Here is a 23,890-nt window from a genome sequence, read left to right on the forward strand (position 1 = left end):
ATACATGGTGTTAATTATATATCTTAGGAATAGTACATGCTACCCTGTGAGGGCATTACAATGACTTATTTCTATACTTATGTTATATTTTGTAACATCATATATGTAGTACTAAAGATTAATGAATAATGGTATTATACAGTTTAATTACATATATTTAAATTTATTCTCATTAATTATAATAGTATTTGTCACATCTAATTAAGTGTCTAGTCAATTTAAATCTTTGTCATTAAGGAATTCGTCTATACTATAGTAGCATTTTTTTATCAGTAGGTCTACAAGCTTTTTCTTGAATACGCTATCTCTAATCTCGGTCGTTATACTGTGGGGTAGTTGATTATATATTTTAATGGCTCTTACATGGGGGCTGTTTTGATACATTACCAAATTACACGTCGGGATAGCTAGTAAATTTTTACATCTCGTATTGCCAGTTACTAGGTTTTTGCGCATTTCATATAGGTGTAAGTGTTTTCTTACAAATATGGTTGTTTCCAATATGTATATACGTGGTAGGGTTAGTAATTTAAATTTTGAAAAGAATGGGCGTCGTACGTGCAGTACTTGCATGAAAAACATCGTTTAAATAAAGAACTTATTCAAAGAGAACAAGATAAAAAAAGGGTCGTCTGGAAGAGATCGCTTTTTAGCGGTATCGTCTTGGGTCGTCCCATTCGTTTTTCGTCAATTTCTTAAATTAGTCCTATTCTGCTTTTGTCACTCATTCTACATTCGTCACAATCGTCGGTGGCTTTCAATGTAGAATGAGTGACGAAAACAGAATAGGACTAATTTAAGAATTTGACGTAAAACGAATGGGACGACCCAAGACGATACCGCTAAAAAGCGATCTCTTCCAGACAACCCTTTTTTATCTTGTTCTCTTTGAATAAGTTCTTTATTTAAATTATGTTTTTCATGCAAGTACTGCACGTACGATAAGCAGGACGGATAAAACAAAGGCCCCCGCCGCGTCCGTCTGTGTCTATGTACGTTCGCGATAAACTCAAAAACTACTGAACGTATTTTCATGCGGTTTTCACCTAAGTATAGATAGAGTGATTCTTGAGGAAGATTTAGGTTTTTTTCTTCTTTCTTTTTATCTGCAATCGGCTGTTTCAGCCATAATCAGATGTTCTGTCTTTTGAGGGTTCTGAGAGGTATTCCATCAAATACTCAGAATACTCTCTCTTGACTTTGATAGAATTTATCTTCTAGTGCCTTTGGTCTAGCCGCAGTATTTGCCACCTTTTCAGCCTACTCGGATTGTCGTTGGTGTCTACCAAGTCCCTTGCAAGTTCGTTTGTATGATTTTATTAGTCGTTCTTTGTATTTAACACAATATCTGTGTTTTTTTTGTGTTAAAAGATTTAGGTGTATATATAATCTGTTAAGGTTTTGTGTAAGCCGTGCGAAGCATTTGGCGACAATCTAGATGACTCTAAATCGCGTTTAAAACTTTCTTTTCGCTTTTTTTATTTATTGTGTGATTTAGGTGTAGGCACAGAATAAATAATAGTACTAGGTACAGAAGACTCACTCTCTAACAAAACGCGTCTGTCACGATCAGCACAGATATGGCCGCTAGGCTTATGGCTTTCCCCAAAATTGGGGCCGAACGGATGTACTTTTAGCTACCTGTAGCAAAGCGACGAAATCGCGGAGTGAGACACGCCTAGTGTAGGCATAATTTGTTAAGGCTTTGTCGTTTTGTGCAGCCCGTGCGAAGCAGGGGCGGGTCGCTAGTAAAGAACAAAGTTCGCCCATATAGTTGAATTATCGAGAAGATGGAATTGCATTTGTAGTGGTTGTGCCGTTTGCAACAAGAAAATAGAAAATTCAAATATAGAATGCCTGTAAACAAACAATACTACTACATATGCAATTCCACGCTCTCGATGATTCAACTATACCAATCTAGCATTTAGACTTCAAACTATAAAACCTATAATAACAGCCCGTTTCTAATTTTAGCGCCTTTTTATGCACCATTAAAATGCCCTAGTGCACTGCGTCATAGGACGAGCATGCACATGTACCAACCCAAGCCAACGTCATTTTCTGACACGTGACATTTTACGTGAGTCGGTCTGCTGTCCTGCACTATAATAGCTTTTCGCGCGCGACTTGCGTAGGTATATACGTGTAATGTAACATTAATTTAACCAGAAACGTCACTTTTGTCAAAAAAAATGGAGTTGGAGCACAAATTATATAATGGGTTGGCTTAAAGTAATGAGAATTTTTATTTTCAAAAACATCAATAAAAACTCAATTGCTATAGGTTTAAGGATTTTAATATGGTAAACTCTTCGATTTTTCTTAGCTTAGGTACTTTTCACCGTTAGCATCATACTTTGGACGAAAAAAATGTTTACGTACCTACTCGTATTTCTGGACCACGTACAGTCATCAGCAATAGTATCTTACACAACTAGGGCCGCAAAAATATGTGACACGTTCTTATTTGGAGCGCAATAGGAGCGCGACATATATTTTTGCGGCCCTAGTTGTGTAAGATACTATTGCTGATGACTGTACATTATACTTACTCGTGATATGCTTAACGACGTCCATATGTAAAAATAAAATATCGATAGCTCCTAATGGCGTTTTCAATCAATCAATATTATTATGTTTACTAGTGAACATAGAACGGAAATAATTAAGTATTACGGTTAAAAATAAAGGTATGTTTTTCATTGGACAGTTCAAAATAGATGTCAAGATTACAGTTCCATATCTATTATAATAGAATAGATATTCTTAAAAATATGGTAGAAATTCGAAATGATGTAAGGCATGTAAACGTCGTTTATTTCATCATCATCGCTTTGGTGTGTGTGTGTGTGTGGGGGGGGGGGGGGGGGGGGGGGGGGTGGTGATTGCCAAAAACATCACCAAATATCACCAAGGGGGAGGGGGGTTAAACAACCCCTAAGCACTAGTTTTTACGAAAGCGACTGCCATCTGACTCTAACCCAGAGGGTAAACTAGGTAGGCCTTATTGGGATTTGTCCGGTTTCCTCACGATGTTTTCCTTCACCGAAAAGCGACTGGTAAATATCAAAATGATATTTCGTACATAAGTTCCGAATAACTCATTGGTACGAGCCGGGGTTTGAACCCGCGACCACCAGATTGAAAGTCGCACGCTTTTAAGGCGCCCACAGATTACCAGTTAGCCGGACGATATCAGCCTGTCAGTTGTTGGGAGCTGTCAAATTTTGCTTCTAACTGAGAGGCCGATATCGTCCGGCGGACTTGGTAATCAGTGGGCCCCTTTACAGCTAGTGATAGTGGTGGACTAGCGCTTAGTTACACTATATTAGGTGATCAGATCGGGGAAATCCTGAAGAAAGGCCAGGTCAAGAGCACCCTAAACCGGCGAGCGTGTATGAGGAATGTTATGAATGTGAAGGAAGCGATAGAGGTATGTCAGGATCGTGGCAAGCGGAAATTAGTGGTCTCTGCCTACCCCTCCGGGAAATAGGCGTGATTGTATGTATTTTTTTTTATTATGAATGGGCTTACTCATGGCCACAGACTAGCCGAGGCGTAGACGTGGCCTACGATGGAGCGAGCTCGCCCAGAAGGTGCCTGTTCACTCTTGATTTGAAGGTTGCCGGGTTATAAGAACACGGAAATATAAACGCCGGCAAGGAATTCCATTCCTTGGCAGTGCGCATAAGGAAAGTAGAAGCAAAGCGCTTCGTGCGAATTGGTGGAATATCTACCAAGTAAGGATGGAAACCGGCCGTGCGTCTAAAAGTCCGATGTATGTAGTATGTATGTACGCATAGTGGTGGCCGAGTGGATATGACGCCCGACTTTCAATCCGGAGGTCGCGGGTTCAAATCCTGGCTCGTACCCATAAGTTTTTCGGCACTTATGTACGAAATATCATTTGATATTTACCACTAGCTTTTCGGTGAAGGAAAAAATCGCGAGGAAACCTGCATACATCTGCGAAGAAATTCAAAGGTGTATGTGAAGTCCCCAATCTGCATTGGGCTAGCGTGGGGACTATAGCCCTCTCGCGCATGAGAGGAGGCCTGTGCTCAGCAGTGGGACGTATATAGGCTGAAATGATGATGATGATATGTATGTATGTATGATATTAGGTAAGATGTGCAACAATGAGTGTTCGATAATCGGGAGCGGGTCACGGTTCCCGCAGGTCGCCCTGGACGGGGTCAACGACCGGGAACGAGGTCGGGAACGGGCGGGGCGGTAGGTCTGTAGGTCACAATTGATCATTCATTCCATCTCGTACATTTTGCTAGATAATAAATAAATAAATATTATAGGACATTCTTTACACAGATTGACCGAGGCCCACAGTAAGCTCAAGAAGGCTTGTGTTGTGGGTACTCAGACAACGATATATACTTAAATACATAAGAAAACAACCATGACCCAGGAACAAATATCTGTATCATCACACAAATAAATGCCCTTACTGGGATTCGACCCAGGACCATCGGCTTCACAGGCAGGGTCACTACCCACTAGGCCAGACCGGTCGTCAGATAGATGAATGAATGAATAATATAATATTTAAAACTTTCGCGTTTTGAACACCTATTATTTGTATTTATAGTCATAAGAGCGTGTCGCATATTTTTGCGGCCTTCGTTGTGTAATAATATTGCAGGTGACTGTAGGAAATTGTATGTACAGATATCCAATTCCTTGACCGTACCTACTGCAAAAACATATTAATAATTCATAACAATGTTAAAATGTTACACAGCTAACATCATTATTATTTTTATCAGTGCAGTTAAAAAAGACAGGTATTTAGATACCTATGTATGTATGAACTTACACTAAAATTCTTACTACATTATATCGGTAATGCTATAATGATAAAATATACGATCATAAAGAGTACAGTCGAGTGCATAAATATTTATACATTTTTTCACCTTATTGCAATGGGTTAAGCTCGACTGTATCTACCTATTATAATTATATTATACGTAGTTTAGGTCCCATAATGACCTGGCCAGAAACAAATATTATTGTGATACCGAAAGAAAACTACATATTATTACTTTTCAAAACAGTCGCATTTCATGTCAACGCACTTTTGACATCTTTGAGTAAGCAAATGCATCTCTATTCCTTTGTATAAGTACTTTGAAGTTCCGAAGTTCCGCTCATCATGACGAGAATCGTTTGAGAAATGTGACCTGTACAGGAAAGACATTTTTGACCAAGCTGAACGGGAGAACTTCGCTGCCGCTCGGTCAGCTATAATATAGTAGACATCGAAATATTTCTCGTAAGAATCTTTGTAGTTATTCGAAATATTTGAAATTTTCTCATTTCATTCTGAAATCGTAACATTTCTCGCTTCCGCTGATATTTCAGCGTGTGACGTCACGCTACACCGATGTAAATATATTTAACTATACTAAAGTATATATATATAAAACAAGGTCGCCGTTTGTACGTCACGAATAGATGAATGAAGCCGGCTTCCGTTGAGATCTTGTATTCATATTTCTTCTATTAGTTTTAGGAGTTATTTATTGTAGAAAAAAAATAAGTTCAAAAACTAAAACCCGACTACTGCTAATCGCGCTCTAAAAAGTATGAAACAAGATAGAATTCTTATCTAAAATTATCAAGCAGAAAATATTATATATGTTACCATTTTTTTTATATAAAAATACAACGTAATATAATTTACTGATTTTTTTATATATTTACAGAGATTCAGAGGATCGCCGTGGCACAAAAGAGATAGGTACAGAAATCAATCTACATACAAAGCGCGCTCGAGCAACGCACACATAGACACTGCTCACGGACACGATATCTCGGACCAGTTGGGACCAGTCCGAGCGCGAGTGCCATCCGCTTGAGGCACGCGTCTGTGAACTTTTTTGTGCAATAATGGAGAAACAAAACAAAAAGTTATTATAACTGTACAGTGGACGGTTGTTTAAATTCAACATTAACCGGTGAATTGTCGTTTTTTAAGCTACCAGTGGTTTCAGAGAGAATGCGTATGCGAATTTATTACATTGTACATGAGAATGCGAATTTATTACACTTTAAAATATAATAATCGTGCATTTCGCCAAACTCGAAATCATCGCAAGATATTTTCTGTGGTAAATCTGTAATATAACAATGACATTAAAATGAAAATAGCTATTTGAGTTATTAATGTCATTATTAATTTATATTTCCATTCTTCCCGTTTCATCCTCAACAATAAATCAAACAACTAGATACGAGATACGATACGATGGATACGAGTGCCACTAGGTACCACGATAGTTTTTTGTGCATAAGTCATAGTCCGCAACAATCGCAACCCTAGAGCGACCGCCGAGCGTAGGTATGAAAAGTAAAGTACATACATGTGATTGACTTCTGTACTTATCTGTTTTGTGGCCGTGGTCGTATGCCACGATTATAAACTTAAAAGTAATGTGGCATACGACCACGGCTATCCTCTGAATCTCTGTAAATATATAAAAAAAATCAGTAAATTATATTACGTTGTATTTTTATATAAAAAAAATGGTAACATATATATTATTTTCTGCTTGATAATTTTAGATAAGAATTCTATCTTGTTTCATACTTTTTAGAGCGCGATTAGCAGTAGTCGGGTTTTAGTTTTTGAACTTATTTTTTATTTAATTAATTTTGGGGTCATGATTTCGTTACTAACTTTTTGAAGTCACTTTATATTACTTTTGCGAGGGCGTCCTCAGTACAGAAATACACGCAGAGCGCCGCCTATATCGGGCTACGCCCGACTCCTTTAGTGCCTATGAGGGCGCCGATGGCGGCCGGCTTTGGAACGCGTACGTCGGGCTACGCCCGACACTTTTAGTATGAGGGCGCCGAAGGCGCCCGGCTTTGCAACGCGTACGTCGGGCTCCGACCGACTCTTTTAGTATGAGGGCGCCGAAGGCACCCGGCTTTGGAACGCGTATGTCGGGCTACGCCCGACTCTTTTAGTATGAGGGCGCCGAAGGCACCCGGCTTTGGAACGCGTATGTCGGGCTACGCCCGACTCTTTTAGTATGAGGGCGCCGAAGGCACCCGGCTTTGGAACGCGTATGTCGGGCTACGCCCGACTCTTTTAGTATGAGGGCGCCGAAGGCGCCCGGCTTTGGAACGCGTATGTCGGGCTACGCCCGACTCTTTTAGTATGGGGGCGCCGAAGGCGCCCGGCTTTGGAACGCGTACGTCGGGCTACGCCCGACACTTTTAGTGTGAGGGCGCCGAAGGCGCCCGGCTTTGGAACGCGTATGTCGGGCTACGCCCGACTCTTTTAGTATGAGGGCGCCGAAGGCGCCCGGCTTTGGAACGCGTACGTCGGGCTACGCCCGACACTTTTAGTATGAGGGCGCCGAAGGCGCCCGGATTTGGAACGCGTACGTCGGGCTACGCCCGACAGTTTTAGTGTGAGGGCGCCGAAGGCGCCCGGCTTTGGAACGCGTGCGTCGGGCTACGCCCGACACTTTTAGTATGAGGGCGCCGAAGGCACCCGGCTTTGGAACGCGTATGTCGGGCTACGCCCGACTCTTTTAGTATGGGGGCGCCGAAGGCGCCCGGCTTTGGAACGCGTACGTCGGGCTACGCCCGACACTTTTAGTGTGAGGGCGCCGAAGGCGCCCGGCTTTGGAACGCGTATGTCGGGCTACGCCCGAATCTTTTAGTATGAGGGCGCCAAAGGCGCCCGGCTTTGGAACGCGTACGTCGGGCTACGCCCGACACTTTTAGTATGAGGGCGCCGAAGGCGCCCGGCTTTGCAACGCGTACGTCGGGCTACACCCGACACTTTTAGTACGATGGCGCCGAAGGCGCCAGGCTTCGGAACGCGCACGTATCTTGTAAAAAAATTGACTGTTTCATACATTTTAGCTGATCAGGACTTCTATACCTATTCACGTTATAAAATGTTGCAGGACATTAAAAAACACCATGTATAGCGGCCAAACAAATTTCTTTTGCAAAAACCTTCTTGTATCGCCGTAGTCGCGTAACACGCGGATAGAATCCAGAGCGCTTGTAGATTCATAGTTCGAATCACCTAACCGATAAATTAATGTTTTATCTGGCGCATGCAAGCAAAGCCGGGTGCAAAAGCTAACAATATTTATATATTTGAAATGTGCTATTTGAGCTCTTTCCAATGAAGTATAACACATCATCATTACTTAATTTTAGTTTTTTGGTTCGTGACTTTATGACCTCTAGAGGGCGCAGTGTTCATTTTTTTGTGACGCCATATAGCCTATAACCAGCGGACGATTAAGACGATTCGAATGACACATCGTTTGTTAAATTATAATAAGTACTTTAGAAGTTATGAGGGAACAGATGAACATACATACATACATACATACCCACATACATACCGGTCAAAATCATAACCCTCCTTTTGCGTTGCCGTAGTCGGGTAATAAAGTCTAAGAAATAAGGTTCTGCCAAAAATTTAGTTAGCTAGTGTGGGGTGGCCCTAAGAGAGACACCACATGATAAGCGTCTTTTTAGCCGACTACGGCAACGCAAAAGGAGGGTTATGATTTTTAGCGTCAGCGTCTAGTTAGCACTATACACGGTGGCCAAAAAATAAGTGCATTCCCGTTGCCCGGGAGGTTTTGGGATTATACTGAGCAACTTCTACTATGGAACCAACCCCGAATACGCGATAAAAAATTTAACCCTTCCATATCAAATGCACCAGCTAAAATGTATGAAACAGTAAAAATTTTTTTTCGCGATTTCGGGGTTGATTCCATAGTAAAGGTTTCTCAGTATAATCCCAAAACCACCCTGGCATAGCGTTTAAAATTTCCGGAAAAAATCCCGTTTCTTTCCAAATTCTGTATAAGATTAATTACGATTCATAAGAGCTTGTTGCTAGGCCTACATGAATAAAGTATATTTTGAATTTGAATTTGAATTTGTAACGGCTCGTTTTTTTCGGATTTTTACGCAAAAACCATGAGATTTACCGCTTCAATTTTTCCGAAAAAAGAAAAACGATTTAAACAGGTTTCAATCGGTTATTTTTCCTAATACTGGTGACATACAGCTCACAAAATCAACTGTCTGTCTATCACTAGGCTGTATCTCATGAACCGTGATGTCCGTTATAGATGAAATTTTCACAGATGATGTACACATTTCTGTTGCCGCTATAACAATAAATACTAAAAACAGAATAAGTGGGGCTCCCATACAACAAACGCGATTTGTGTTTTGGAGTTTTTTGCGTAATGGTACGGCACCCTATGTGCGCGAGTCCGACTCGCACTTCGCCAGTTTTTTTAATAAACATTGTATTTTTGAAGTGAAAACTTCTTCAGCGGCGCTGTGCACTTTTTGTGATGGGGAAAAAATGTTAAACTCGCGACAGGTCACGTGACCGTAAGATTCGTAAGACGTAAGACGGACACGTGACTTGATCGAAAAACTGTAACAATGTCATTGAGTTTTCACTTCTGCCGGCACTCCCGGAGTGCAACCCGTTGTTTTTTTTGCATTTTCTATTATATCCAAATCGGAACGCTGACGATATCATTTGGCAATGTAGCTGAAACGCCAGCAATATTTGTTTATGCCGACGCGAAACGTATTTTTACGACAACATTAACCGGTCACTGCGCGCCTGACGTTTCGTACATCTGTGCTACTATTCATAACGTACCTATCATCATCTCAGCCATAAGACGTCCACTGCTGAACATAGGCCTCCCCCTTCATGATGGGGGGTGAATGCCATAATCGCTACGCCTGGCAGGCGGGTTGGCGATCGCAGTCGAGTACACCGAATTTGAGGGACGTTGCTGCCCGTCCACCGGTGGTCTTGGACGTAGTTTAAGGACATACCCGGGTCCAAACGTACGTAACGTACCTATACCAGAGACTAAATAATAGTACTAGGTTCAGAAGACTCACTCTCTAACAAAACGCGTCTGTTACGATCAGGACAGATATTGCCGCTAGGTGGCGACACGACAGGGCCACGCGCGGCTTATGGTTTGCCCCAAAATTTGGGTGGAACGGATGAACTTTTAGCTACCTGTAGCAAAGCGACGAAATCGCGGAGTGAGCCACGCCTGGTTACGTACAAAATCTCCATACATTTGACGTGCCCCTCCCCCGCAAAAATCAGCAGACTGTTTTGTATCGTCTCCAGTTACTTCGCCACCAAAATTGGTGTGGAACGGATGTAGTTTTAGCTACCTGTAGCAAAGCGACGATATCGCGGAGTGGGCGCCTGCCTATACAAAATCTGGCAAGCGCTGTTAGCCTAGCGGTAAAAGCGTGCAACTTTCAATCCGGAGGCCGTGGGTTCAAACCCCGGCTCGCACCAATGAGTTTTTCGAAACTTATGTAGGTACGAAATATCATTTAATATATTAAGTTGCGTTTCGGTGAAGGAAATCATCGTGAGGAAACCGGACTAATCCCAATAAGGCCTAGTTTACCCTCTCGGTTGGAATGTCAGACCAGATGGCAGTCGCTACCGTAAAAACTAGTGCCTACGTCAATTCTTGGGATTAGTTGTCAAGCGGACCCCATCAGGCTCCCATGAGCCGTGGCAAAATGCCGGGATAATGCGTAACATAATCCTGGCTAATCAACTTTGTCAGTAGAAAAGGCCGCGACATTAAAATTTATTACGCAATATCGAAATATCGATTTCGTCGCTTTGCTACAGGTAGCTAAAAGTACATCCATTCGACCCCAATTTTGGGGTTTGCCATAAGCCGCGCGTGGCGCTGTCGCCACCTAGCCGGCCCTATCTGTGCTGATCGTAACAGACGCGTTTTGTTAGAGAGTGAGTCTTCTGTACCTAGTACTATTATTTATTCTGTGGCAATAGACCCTGATCGTAGTTTCAGTAGAGTTTGTCAAAAATCCGACGGTTCTGTGGCCTATTTTACACTACGAGAATGTCTTGTCATGTCATGTACATAGGTACCTAATGGTTAGGGTTGCCAGAAATAGAAATAAAGAAAGATTGTCTTTATTGTTTTCTGTGTGTACTTTATTTTTTGATACATCTCAAAAAAAAACTGGCAATGAATCATCAACATTTATTCAGCAAATAGGCCACAAGGGCACTTTTACACGTCAACATTGAATTTACATAAAAACAAACATAATAACATCAACAATTTTATAAAATAAAACTAACAATTCAATCTAACGTATGACAATTACTAAGAGAGATTACTAGAGACTAGAATCATTAGTAATGGTCCTGAGCCGAATCCTCGCTAAGCGCTAGGAATGAGATTTTATCTCGGAAATAGAAGAGCGAGTGACGCCAGTGTTTCAACGTCGCATCTCCATGGAACAGACGCAATGTTTACATATTATTATAACTCGTACATAATTTCCTCTTTACAATATAAACATGACATAAAAGCTCTCCAAAGGGCCTCTACGTGTTGGATCTGTGTCCCCACGCAAGCCTATCAAAAAACCGGGATTATAGGCCCGTGATATCCAAGGAGATACAAATAATAATAATTTAGCCCTGACCACCGGCAGCTTGGGCCCTGCCCCGCTGCCGGCGGCACCCTAGGTTAGGTTTTTTATAATGTGTTTATATATTTTTTGTAATGTTTTGCAAGTGTTTTTATATTTTACTTTTATACTCACATTGTAAAACCCTAACCTTAGACCCTAATTGAATAAAGGATAATAATAATTTAGCCTATATACGTCCCACTGCTGGGCACAGGCCTCCTCTCAAGCACAAGAGGGTTTAGGTTATAGTCCCCACGCTAGCCCAATGTGGGTTGGGGATTCACATAGATCCTAGATCGATTTATCGCCCCCGAAAACCCCTATATAGCAAATTTCATCGAAACCGTTTGAGCCGTTTCCGAGATCCCCGATTACAAACAAGAATTGTCATTTCGACGAACGATTACGAACAGGAGTGGTCATTTCTCCATACAAACGTACTCGACTGTTTCCTCCGTGGGTTTTGAAGCTAGAGCAATGATTTTTTCAACACAGATTAATATTGTCAATATCTGTGTCGGACCGTTTTGCTTTTTTTGATATTTATGTTTTTTAAGGCGCTAGAGCCCTTCAAAAATGGCCAAAATGGCATCATTGACTATGCCGCAATGAGAGGCGTAGCATGCAAAACTGATATCAATTGGCCTAAAAAATTACCACTATTTCAGTCTCGGTCACTGACAGCGCACTAATAATTATAGTGGTGTAGAAAGTGAGTCAATCGGTAACCTTTCCTCGGATTAATCGTTCGCGAAACCGGTAAAAAGCTTGGCACACGCGCACGCGCATATAAATAGCGCAGAATGCGGCCCGGCACCGGCTTCCCGAGGGAAAGCGGGCTTAATGATGCGGGGTTCTAAGGCGTATTCAGATTTGTCAATTTTTCGCCAATCTGATCCAATTGCCCGATCGAATCAGGAGGTGCGGACGCAAATACCAATTTTGCTCGCCGAATTCAACCGCCGATAATAACAGTCGATAAAATGAGGTACGGACGCAAGAATACCAATTTGTGAGGCCCAGTATTTTCGTTCTGGGGCATTTTTTCAATTTAGAGGACTCTAGCATCACCATAAATCAAAAATTGGAGATAGACGGCAATTTCATTTCTGATCAAATCGACCGATTTGATCAATCCCGTCTGGATACCACTTTATCCAGCTGGCTGTTAGGATAACATTTAATGAGATAAGAAGTAGGTACTTAACATGGTATAATAATATACTCCGCCTGGTACTCTCTTCCCGTCTTTTCTAGGTCACCTGACTGACACAAGCCTACGTCATCATGCGACAGCGCTATATGATAATATGCGATAGCGCTATATATAGCGGCCATGTTATTGTGACGTAGGCTTGTGTCACTCTGGGAAGAGAAGACCATGTTGACCACAAACATATAGTCTACGATACGTTATAAGAAATAAGTACCCTCTCTGATCAAATCGGAGAAATCCTGAAGAAAGGCCAGGTCATCATCATTGGCCACAGCATCTTTGCAGATGATAGTTGCAGCGACTAAAGAAAGTATTTTGAGGAAGTAGTCTACAGTCAACATCGACTGCTATGACTGTATAGACCAATGGCCGATCGGCACTTCTTGCCGCATCGATCACAGACGTGTCTTGACTCCTGGGGTGGTCCAGCAGCTCTGCGATTTCGTTTCTGCCTGAGTTGGTCCAGCCAGAGCTCGTCATGCTTTGTCATGCCTTCCCGCAGTTTACGACGCCACTCCGGTCTCATCTCCGCCTTGGGGTCGAACGGATGGACTTTAGCGACCTGTAGCAAAGCGACGAAATCGCGGAGTGAGCCACGCCTGGCCAGGTCAAGAGCACCCTAAACCGGCGAGCGTGTATGAGGAATGTTATCAAAGTGAAGGAAGCGAAAGAGGTACTTCAGGATCGTAGCAAGTGGAAATCCGTCGTCTCTGCCTACCCCTCCGGGAAATAGACGTGATTATATGTATGTATATGTAGGTATTCATATTATGAATGTATGTATGTGTCTAAGTACCCTCATCTGTTATTTATTTTTAATAAGAAATAAATTATAGATGATATTCAGATTGATACATTGCAAATAGGTTGCCTATGTCGGCGACCGATCTTAACCCTAGCATTATATACATTTTGACCGCTTTATTTTGACATACATAGGTAACTATTTGACATTGTATTTAGTATGTTTATTACGCTCTCTGACATTTTATTTTACTGTATTTGACTATTACTTTTAATTTTTATTATGATTATTTGATTGTTTTATATTTTTTACTTATTTTTTAATTATTTTAAAGATTATTATTATTGTTTACAATCTGACGATCTTTTTGTGAATTCATGTTATTTGGAAACATTATGACATTTATGACATTGTTAAATATCATGTAATTTTCAATAAGAAATAAATTAATCTAATCTAATCTAATCTAAGATCAGGCATATCGTGAAATTCCTAGGCATATCGTGAAACGTGCAAATCTTTGACTCGTTCCCTGAGTCGACGGGGCCCCGCTACGCGGGGCTCCTATTTCTGGGCAGTTTGCCCTTCGGGCATCTGAAGCAACCTAACGAACCTATCCTACCTATATATTGGTTTAATGTGACTATCCTCAAAAAGTCAAAACAATACACACACAGGAACATTACGATCTGCCTGATCTTACGATCGGCCGCCGACACCTAGTTAAATTGCGCGAGTATATTAGGGACCATTTGTCGACGCGAGAGTTACGCTCCTCATAACATGGTGACCGTAAGACTGCATGCGTGGTCTAGTAGGTAAAGTCTATGCATTACGTTGGCTATGGTGCCAACATATGCCATCACTTTCGTTTAGAATCATTGTGTAAATATTTCAGTGCTAATAATCTCGCTTCCGGTCATTTCTGGTATATGACTATTACGTTTTAGTTTTAGTAACGTTTGGTTCTGTTTTATGGCTCCTCTACACGATGGCCCAACGCCAGCGCTGGGCCATCGTGCTGGAGGTAATGTAATGTATTTATAGACCTTTATAGGCAGAAGCAAAACTCCATTTGACTTTCCCGCTGACGTCACAGGAACAGACCGTCAGATTTACGTCCGCCTGAATTGCTGCACGGCCGCCGTCTATTTTCGGCTAATTTCGCAACACTGTGTACTTATTACTAAGATATTCACATTGGAATTTCTTTCTGCTCAGAGTGGCTACCGCGAACCACGTTCGACGTGTTGCCTCCCAGTCACACTTGCGTACGAATTAACAAGCGCGACAGAGAGGCAACACGTCGAGCGTGGTTCGCGGTAGACCTTCTGATCAAAGACTCGTTTCTCTCGTTCTTACAGGTTAAGTTTGTTAAGTTCGTTAAGGTTCTTACAGGCGTGGCTCACTCCGCGATTTCATCGCTTTGCTACAGGTATCTTAAAGTACATCCATTCCACACCAATTTTGAGGTTTGCCATAAGCCGCGCGTGGCGCTGTCGCCACCTAGCGGCCATATCTGTGCTGATCGTAACAGACGCGTTTTGTTAGAGAGTGAGTCTTCTGTACCTAGCACTATTATTTATTCTGTGGTGGATTTACCTCAATACGTCTCACTAGGCAAATTTTAAATGAGGTGAGGGCACAGAATAAATACCTAATAGTACTACCGTACAGAAAGGACACTTCCTACAAAACCGCAGTTTGACAGCGATTCAGGGACGGATCATGATATCCCTTTCTAACATATGGCACTATCCCTTTAGGCTATTTAAGGTTTGTCAAAATTCAAGTCATTATGTTATATATGCACGCCAAAGGACGTCAAGTGGTGTCAACCCCAATATGTCAGTACGAGCAAGATGCATAGAAAAGAAGTGACGTTCACGCTAGCGTTTATGTCAGTGCCAAACTCGTGGTAGCCGCACTGTATGCATCATTCCGAAATACGCAGCAAGCAATACATCGTTTCGAAATATTTTTAAGGAAAACACAAAAATAAATACGATGCTATCTATAAATAGACAAGTTTTGTCAACCATACGCGTCATCACTACACTTTATAAACGTCCCCCGCCCTGTTTGTGTGTAACGGATTTTCATGCGGTTTTCACTTGCCAATAGAGTGATTCTTCAGGAAGTCCTCTGTAGCTAATTGTGTGCCATGTGGCGAAGCATAGTGATACTGTATTATACATTTAAGACCTACTGTGGTACCTACATCTTATGTTTAACAAATAAATAATTTGGAATTTGGAAGGTTTAGGTCACAGACAAAACATCCACCAGACTTAGCATACAGTCACGCTACCTCCTCTGCCACGCATACGGTAATTTTACTCAATGTCCGAGTCGAAAGTGTCTTTGTGTGACGTCCGTGTCTTTGAACGGACCAATCACGGCACGGGACTCGCTCTCCTCGTCCCGCGCACCCCCGCATTTTTGGCATTATCGGTTGCATGAAATAATTGCTCTAAACTCGGTCTAGAGGATTCCTAGTCTATGGTTTAGGTGTATAATTTGTTACGGTTTTGCGTGACCCGTGCGGAGCCGGGGCGTGTCGCTAGTTTAGTATATATAAACATAAACATCACTTTCCTATTCTATTTCACGTGATTTCACTGACATTGACCGTCGACGCAGCCACGTTGACAGATGGACACGTCACGGCTATTTTGGACACGGACAGTTTCGATTCCGTGTTTTATGGCTCCTCTACACGATGGGCCAACGCCGGCCACTCCAAGGGACGCATTTATGCGTTAGAGGGAGCAAGCGATATTGCTATCTCATTCTACCGCATGGCAGCGTCCCTTGGGAGTGGCTGGCGCTGGCCCATCGTGTAGAGGAGCCATAAAACACGGAATGTAACCCATAATGTAAAACCGTAAAACCATATGTAGGTACTAACTGCTAACACCACCAACTCCCTGTAAGCACCTACTACATGACAACTGAAGTAGGTACCTTTTAGGTAAACACGACACAATTGCAAAACAGCTCGAAAACTTTCGTCATTGATGCCATACAAACTCTAAAACGGATGACATACAAATACTCGAACTCTGCGTTGCCAAATTTTCGTAAATGTCACAATACACTTTTGTAAAAGTTGGCTGACTTTTACAAAAGTAGGTATTTGTGAGTTTTCTACAAATTTGAAAACATTTATTTTTGGCATTTTAGCTTGTAATTTTTTTTTGTGTTAGTTTTGACGGTTAATCACTACGCCTTATATAAAACAAAGTTCTCCGCCGCCGTCTGTTTTTGTTTCTATGTTCGCGATAAAGTCAAAAACTACTTACTGAACGGATTTTCATGCGGTTTTCACCTATCAATAGAGTGATTTTTAGGGTTCCGTAACCAAAAGGGTAAAACGGGACCCTATTACTAAGACTTCGCTGTCCGTCCGTCCGTCTGTCACCAGGCTGTATCTCACGAACCGTGATAGCTAGACAGTTGAAATTTTCACAGATGATGTATTTCTGTTGCCGCTATAACAACAAATACTAAAAACAGAATAAAATAAAGATTTAAATGGGGCTGCCATACAACAAACGTGATTTTTGACCAAAGTTAAGCAACGTCGGGAGTGGTCAGTACTTGGATGGGTGACCATTTTTTTTTTTGCTTTTTTTTTTGCATTATGGTACGGAACCCTTCGTGCGCGAGTCCGACTCGCACTTGCCCGGTTTTTGATGAAGGTTTAGGTGCGTATAGTTTGTTAACGCAAGCGGGCAGTCGCTAGTCTTAAATAAATAAATAATCAAAGAACATTTCATATTATTCATTACAGGCCTGTGCACACCGGCGTGCGTGTGCGTCACGTGCACTGTTGGATGTTGTATCCGCACACGCACACGTCGCGCAAGCGGTGTGCCGTCTCTCATAAGGATCTGTATTAGAGATGCACCGGATATTCGGTTACTATCCAGTATCCGGCCTTGATTTTAATATCCGGCCGGATAGCGGATAGTGACCTACTATACGGCCGGATACCGGATAGTAAAATTGCTTGATTTCAGAGTAAACTAATTGGATTTAAGAAACAGACACGGTCATAATCGTACTGATTTATTACCTATTTTAAAACAATTTAATCATTCCACTAACTTGCACGTGCACTCATTTCGAACCTAGAAATGAGTCCGCGCGAACGTTTACTAGGAAACAGGTCAAACCTGCAGAATGCGCACCTGGAAAACCGAAATGTATTAGGTATAGTTCCGCTGGCCGAATATTCGGCGGCCAAACGACTATCCGTTGCATCTCTAGATACACAACACTACTTGCGTCGCGTTTCCGTTGCTTTAAAGCCACAGACTTTAAAGCCGACCACTGACTAACAGTCCGCCGGACGATATCGGCCGGTCAGTTGTTCGGAACTATCAAATTTTTGTTCTAACTGACAGGCCGATATCGTCCGGCGGACTGTTAGTCAGTGGTCGGCTTATCGCAGCGGTCGGCAACAGGCGGCCCGCGAGCCCCCATGGCTATTTTGTGTGTAACATTGTCAAACGACAATGTCTGATAAAGTCACACATATTACTAAAGTGCGGCCCGCGTCAACTTCGTTGCCGACCGCTGCCTTAACGCAACTCATGCGGGTGTCTGGCATACAATTTCATACATTACAACCGACTTGCGTCGTTTACCGAGTCGCGTCGCTTTCTTGTTTATGTTTACATTCATTTAATTAGGTACTATACCATTTTACACCAACATTATTGTAAGTTTAGGTAATTTCACAAAAGCGCAAACAGTATTCGACATAAAATCTATTCTGGCTAACTGGCAAATTTCAAACAAACTGCTGCTAACAATATTGCGATATATTCCAATTTCCGCTACCTACAGGTTGTCTGGAAGAGATCGCTTTTTAGCGATAAGACCGCCTGTTGTTTAACCTCTTCTTCTTGTATTATTTGTATTGTTTTCTGTAATGAGGTGTGCAATAAAGAGTATTTGCATTGTATTTAAAAAAAAAGCGCTGGTGGCCTAGCGGTAAGAGCGTGCGACGACTTGCAATCTGGAGGTCGCGGGTTCAAACCCCGGCTCGTACCAATGAGTTTTTCGGAACTTATGTACGAAATATCATTTGATATTCACCAGTCGCTTTTCGGTGAAGGAAAATATCGTGAGGAAACCGGACTAATCCCAATAAGGCCTAGTTTACCCTCTGGGTTGGAAGGTCAGATGGCAGTCGCTTTCGTAAAACTAGTGCCTACGTCAAATCATGGGATTAGTTGTCAAGCGGACCCCAGGCTCCCATGAGCCGTGGCAGAATGCCGGGATATAGTGAGGAAGAAGGAGGAGACCTATTGTATTGTACTGAAATATTACGGCGTGTGGGCGGTAATCAAAATCAACCCTCCCACTGCTACTGACTCATTTGCCCGTGACATTCCTACCCTTGCCGGCCTTGCCCTTTCGGAAAGGCCTGACTAGACCAATAGTTCACGTTCACTAGGGGTGGTAGGTTCACACTTTTTATAATATATAGGCATAGGCAAGCGAGCAAACCAATCGCCTGATGGTAAGCGATTACCGTCGCCCATGGACACCCGCAACACGAGGGTTGTAATAGTAACTACTACCAGGCGTGGCTCACTCCGCGATTTCGTCGCTTTGCTACAGGTAGCTAAAAGTCCATCCGTTCGACCCCAATTTTGGGGTTTGCCATAAGCCGCGCGTGGCGCTGTCGCCACCTAGCGGCCATATCTGTGCTGATCGTGACAGACGCGTTTAGTTAGAGAGTGAGTCTTCTGTACCTAGTACTATTATTTATTCTGTGCTAGTACTATAACTACTACTACTAAATGCGTAAGTGGTTGTAGTCTATTCGGAAAGAGAAGAGACGTGAAATATATTGGGCCCCATAAATTCCACGACTCTTCTCTTTCCGCACTGACTCTAAGTGCGTTGCCAGCATTTAGGATGGGAGTGCGCTCTATTCTTCAAGATTTGAATATCGGTAGGTTTTTTTTTATAGTTTATCCCTGAACCTTTTGGACGCCAATGACCGATATATCGGCACCGCAGGTCCAACGCCAATTTACAGATTAATCGGTCACAGACCACAGAGCAACATAGACCTACGTACATATGCATAACGTTCAATTTCAGTTTTGACACTTCGGTGACGTGGCGTTCTAGTGATAGCTTTTGTGTTTGACACGGCGTCGAAAAGGTTAAGAATCCAGTGTAGTTCAGTCTTTAAGATTGAAGCCTTCAGGTCAAATGCATCAATATTACGGCGCGTGGGCGGTAATCAACCCTCCCACGGCCATTGACTCATTTGCCCCTGACATTACCACTTTGCCCTCGGAAAAACGGTACTAGACCAGTAATCCGTATTTTGTCAACGGCCAGGTTTTTGCCGGTCCGGATTAGCGAGGTCGCATTGAATTGTTTTTATTCTTCTCTAAGCACGGAATTTCTGCTTGTAAACCACAGAATAAATAATAGTACTAGCACAGAATAAATAATAGTACTAGGTACAGAAGACTCACTCTCTAACAAGACGCGTCTGTCACGATCAGCACAGATACGGCCGCTAGGTGGCGACAGCGCCACGCGCGGCTTATGGCAAATCCCAAAATTGGGGTCGAACGGATGTACTTTTAGCTACCTGTAGCAAAGCGACGAAATCGCGGAGTGAGCAACGCCTGGTACTAGGTACATCTCTAACATAACGCGTCTATTACGACAGATATGACCGCTAGGTGGCCAAGCGCGAGCAGGCGTCCGTGCCGTAGCGGTGCGCGGCAACACCAAAATTGGTGTGGGCCGCATGTACTTGTAGCGACGTGACGAGATCGCGAAGTGAGCCACGCCTGTTGTAAATTGTTTTTAGTATTTATTAGCTAAGTGGCCAGTAAAGAAGATACCAGATTGTATAATGTAGGGGGCGTCAACCGGGGTGAATAGAGATAGCCGGGGTGAATAGAGATAGCCGGGGTGAATAGAGATAGCCGGGGTGAATAGGGACAAAACCCGTAATGACATTTTCATGTAATTTTCTAAAAAAATTGTATCCTACAAAATCTACTATTATATCGTTTAATAACCTAATATACCAGGAAACCGTCAAATTAGCTAATGGAATCTAAAATTTAAATTTATTGGCAGAAACTTTTATTAATAACATATAATTTAAACATAAAATTAATTCAAAACTAAACTTAAATATAAACTAAATAGGTATGTATAAAATAAACTACCTACAGTACCTACTCAAACCCGTCCCGGGCTGTCCCCAATGCAAGGTGCCCATCACACGCGCTGCGTTGCCGCGTTGGATTGCGATGGACAGCCTTTGTAAGTAAGTAAATGTGGTGAAGATCGTCTATCCTCATCCTGCCCACTCAGATTAAGCTACTGAAGTTTAAACCAAATTAGTTAATTTTAAATTTAATTAAATTTAATTAAATGCATTTAATCATCAAAAATGTAAAATTATAAAAAAACAGAATAAGCAACAACAAAAACATGGCGCTAGCGCAGAGTGGAAGTAGACGGGCTAGGTAGGGCTGCACCGTCATTGAGCCCGAAGAAATGTTGAATGGGTTTGAATTTTTGAAATGTTAATTAAATGTCTAACATCTATGTGTTTGGTGTAACATAAATTGTGAAAATAAATGTATTTGTATTAAATTATTAAATTTTTAGCCCTCAATACTGCAAGAGGGGAAAGGATACCTGAAAATGAGACGGTAAGAGAGATTCTAGAGAGACGACCAGTCTGGCCTAGTGGGTAGTGACCCTGCCTGTGAAGCCGATGGTCCTGGGTTCGAATCCCAGTAAGGGCATTTATTTGTGTGATGACACAGATATTTGTTCCAGGGTCATGGTTTTTTTCTATGTATTTAAGTACATATTTATATATTATATATATATCATTGTCTGAGTACCCACAACATAAGCCTTCTTGAGCTTACTGTAGGACTTAGTCAATCTGTGTAAGAATGTCCTATAATATTTATTTATTTTACCTAAGTGGACAAGAACTGCTCGAAACAGAGAAGATTGGAAAGCTTTAGAGGCCTTTGTCAGAAACCCGGACATGACCCATGAAAAGTGTAACTTTAATTGAGTCAGTAAATTAAGATTATTATATGTATTAAAATACTTTAAAAATCAAAATTTACCGATACATAATATATCGAAATTTACCACCACCTTTCAATATCGAAATTCACCGATCCATAATATAAAAGCCTTTGCCACCACAATTCAGCTATCATGCCAATTAAGCAATGCATCAGGCCAATTTGTGGGAATTTGAAGCGAACATGTTAAAAAAATTTGATTAAACGTTTCTTAATATCCCTAAAGCAATAATCTGCTCAAACATGTGGTTACATGAGTTGTAGATAGTTTTGTCAACGTATGGCACAGTGCCAAGGCCAAGGGCCAAGGGGGGCCATGTTAGGGCTACTGCCCTTTCTCTAAAGTTGACATATTGTCTCCTTCGAGCAACACGGAAGGGAGGCGGCATTCGCACTATTTCCCCTCTGCCGAGGTACAAGATTAGCGCGTCAATAAAATCTAGCGCGGGTAATAAAACTAGTTGCACTTGGATTTTTCACTAGACTGAGTCCAGACGCGCGCGTGAACACTGCTGCACAAAAATGCCTGTTTGCTCGGTTTTTTGTTATAAAAAGATGTCGGGGACATCAAATTTACAAAAAGAAAGTGTTACATTTCACATGGGATTTTTTTTTTACATATCATACGTTTAATTACATTTAAATACAATTATTATATTTTAGTCTCAAGTTATTGTTGGATTTATTGATTTTGCTCGCTCAGTACAAATTGCGGATCGGTCGAGCGACAAATCCGACTTCTCATCTCTCAGAATACAATGACATACTTCAAAGAAAATGTGTTAGTGTGCGTGTTGTGACACTAGTCACTCGTCCGTACACAAAAAGAGATCGAGGTTTGCAAGATTTGTCTTTGACGTGTGTCATTTTCTATGTATTTGTGTCGTCATTACAGAGGGCCTACCGCAAACCACGTTCGACGTGTTGCCTCCCTGTCACACTTACGTATGAATTTACAAGTGCCATAGAGAGGCAACACGTCGAACGTGGTTCGCGGTAGGGCCTTTGATTGGATTTTGTATGTAAGTGTGTGAGAAGTGCGACTGTGTGCACCTTCCCCCCGCGAAAAATGGCAGAATGATTTGTACGGTGAGATATCGCTTGGGCCCCTCCCTTCCGACGTGTCGGAAGCCGGTGTTGCTCGAAGATTGTCTCTCATAAAATGTTCCATAGTTAAATATTTTCTAGAGTATGTAATTGTTTTCATCAACATTGTGAATAAATATATAAGTAGTAGGTATATAAGTATTCATTGTAAAAATTGTTTCAAATAAGAATCTTATTAGAAAATAAGTACGAATAAAGCTGGCCAATTTGCAAATCCAAACCAAATGGCAAATAGCTATATTAAAAAAATTGGGTCCTGAATCTTTTTTTTTAGTTTATTTTCTTAATGGTCTTAGAATTTTTTATACTACCTAAATTTATTTACTGTTGTATTCCTGTAAAATGTTACTATTAATCAAATAAGGATAGGAATAGTCGATTTCTCGTCGTGCGAGGTTATAGTAAAAAAAAAATACTTACAAAATTTGGACGCCTTCTGTCGGGAGTAATTCATCAAAACAAGAACACCACGATATATTTAGCACTATATGCAGTCGAAAATAGATCTAACCACTGAACACTTTATTGTATAATCCTGTCCACATCGTCTAATTGTAAATAAAAAACACCAACACACAATAGATGAAAATGAGATGAAAATTCGTCGAAAAATCTAAATCTTTGTTTTTTTGCGTTGAAAAACGGCAAACTTTTTGCAAATTATCACTGACGAATAATCCTTGACTGTTCACCAGGTTTCCGGTTGGTTTTTTGGAGGGGCATGCCCGCAGCCACCTTATCCGAGTATTTTTCACAAACCAAATCACGTCGCGTTTCAGCCAACACAAAATAAAATGAATTGAATGACAGATTATTTTTGACATGCGCACCCCATTGCAAAAATCAGTGGCGCCCTCTGTGCATCCGCTTTGCACTACTGAGATAGCTGTAGTGCTTGCCTAGTCGTTTGGCTACTCGATCATAGATGGCAGGATAATCTGTACGTGCATAAAAACACCTTAAGTACAACGTCATGACGATAGATGGCGCTAATATTTAAATTTAAAAAGTCATTTATAATATTATTTGATATTATTATGAAATCCTTATTTCAGTTTAAGTATTTACTTAAGTACTTACTTTGCTGGCGACCCGAACTGGATTCGTTCCTGAATTATTTCTGTACGATCCGACGCCATTCAGCCGCTATAAATATTATACCTATATAAAATTATATTGATA

General features: G+C 41.6%; 2 protein-coding genes across 2 annotated transcripts in view; one reads left to right on the forward strand and one right to left on the reverse strand.

Annotated features, from left to right (window-relative positions):
* LOC134677080 (protein seele) overlaps positions 1-742 on the forward strand; it is a 222,735-nt gene extending 221,993 nt beyond the window's left edge. Inside the window, exon 8 of the transcript XR_010099988.1 lies at positions 654-742. The gene's annotated coding sequence lies outside the window, so the exon portion shown is untranslated. The remainder of the gene's footprint in view (positions 1-653) is intronic.
* LOC134676793 (uncharacterized) overlaps positions 1-23,514 on the reverse strand; it is a 122,290-nt gene extending 98,776 nt beyond the window's left edge. Inside the window, exon 1 of the mRNA XM_063535174.1 lies at positions 23,129-23,514. The gene's annotated coding sequence lies outside the window, so the exon portion shown is untranslated. The remainder of the gene's footprint in view (positions 1-23,128) is intronic.
* Between the last annotated feature and the right edge of the window lie 376 nt (positions 23,515-23,890).

Source organism: Cydia fagiglandana, chromosome 25 (assembly GCF_963556715.1).
Source record: "Cydia fagiglandana chromosome 25, ilCydFagi1.1, whole genome shotgun sequence".
NCBI lineage: Eukaryota > Metazoa > Arthropoda > Insecta > Lepidoptera > Tortricidae > Cydia > Cydia fagiglandana.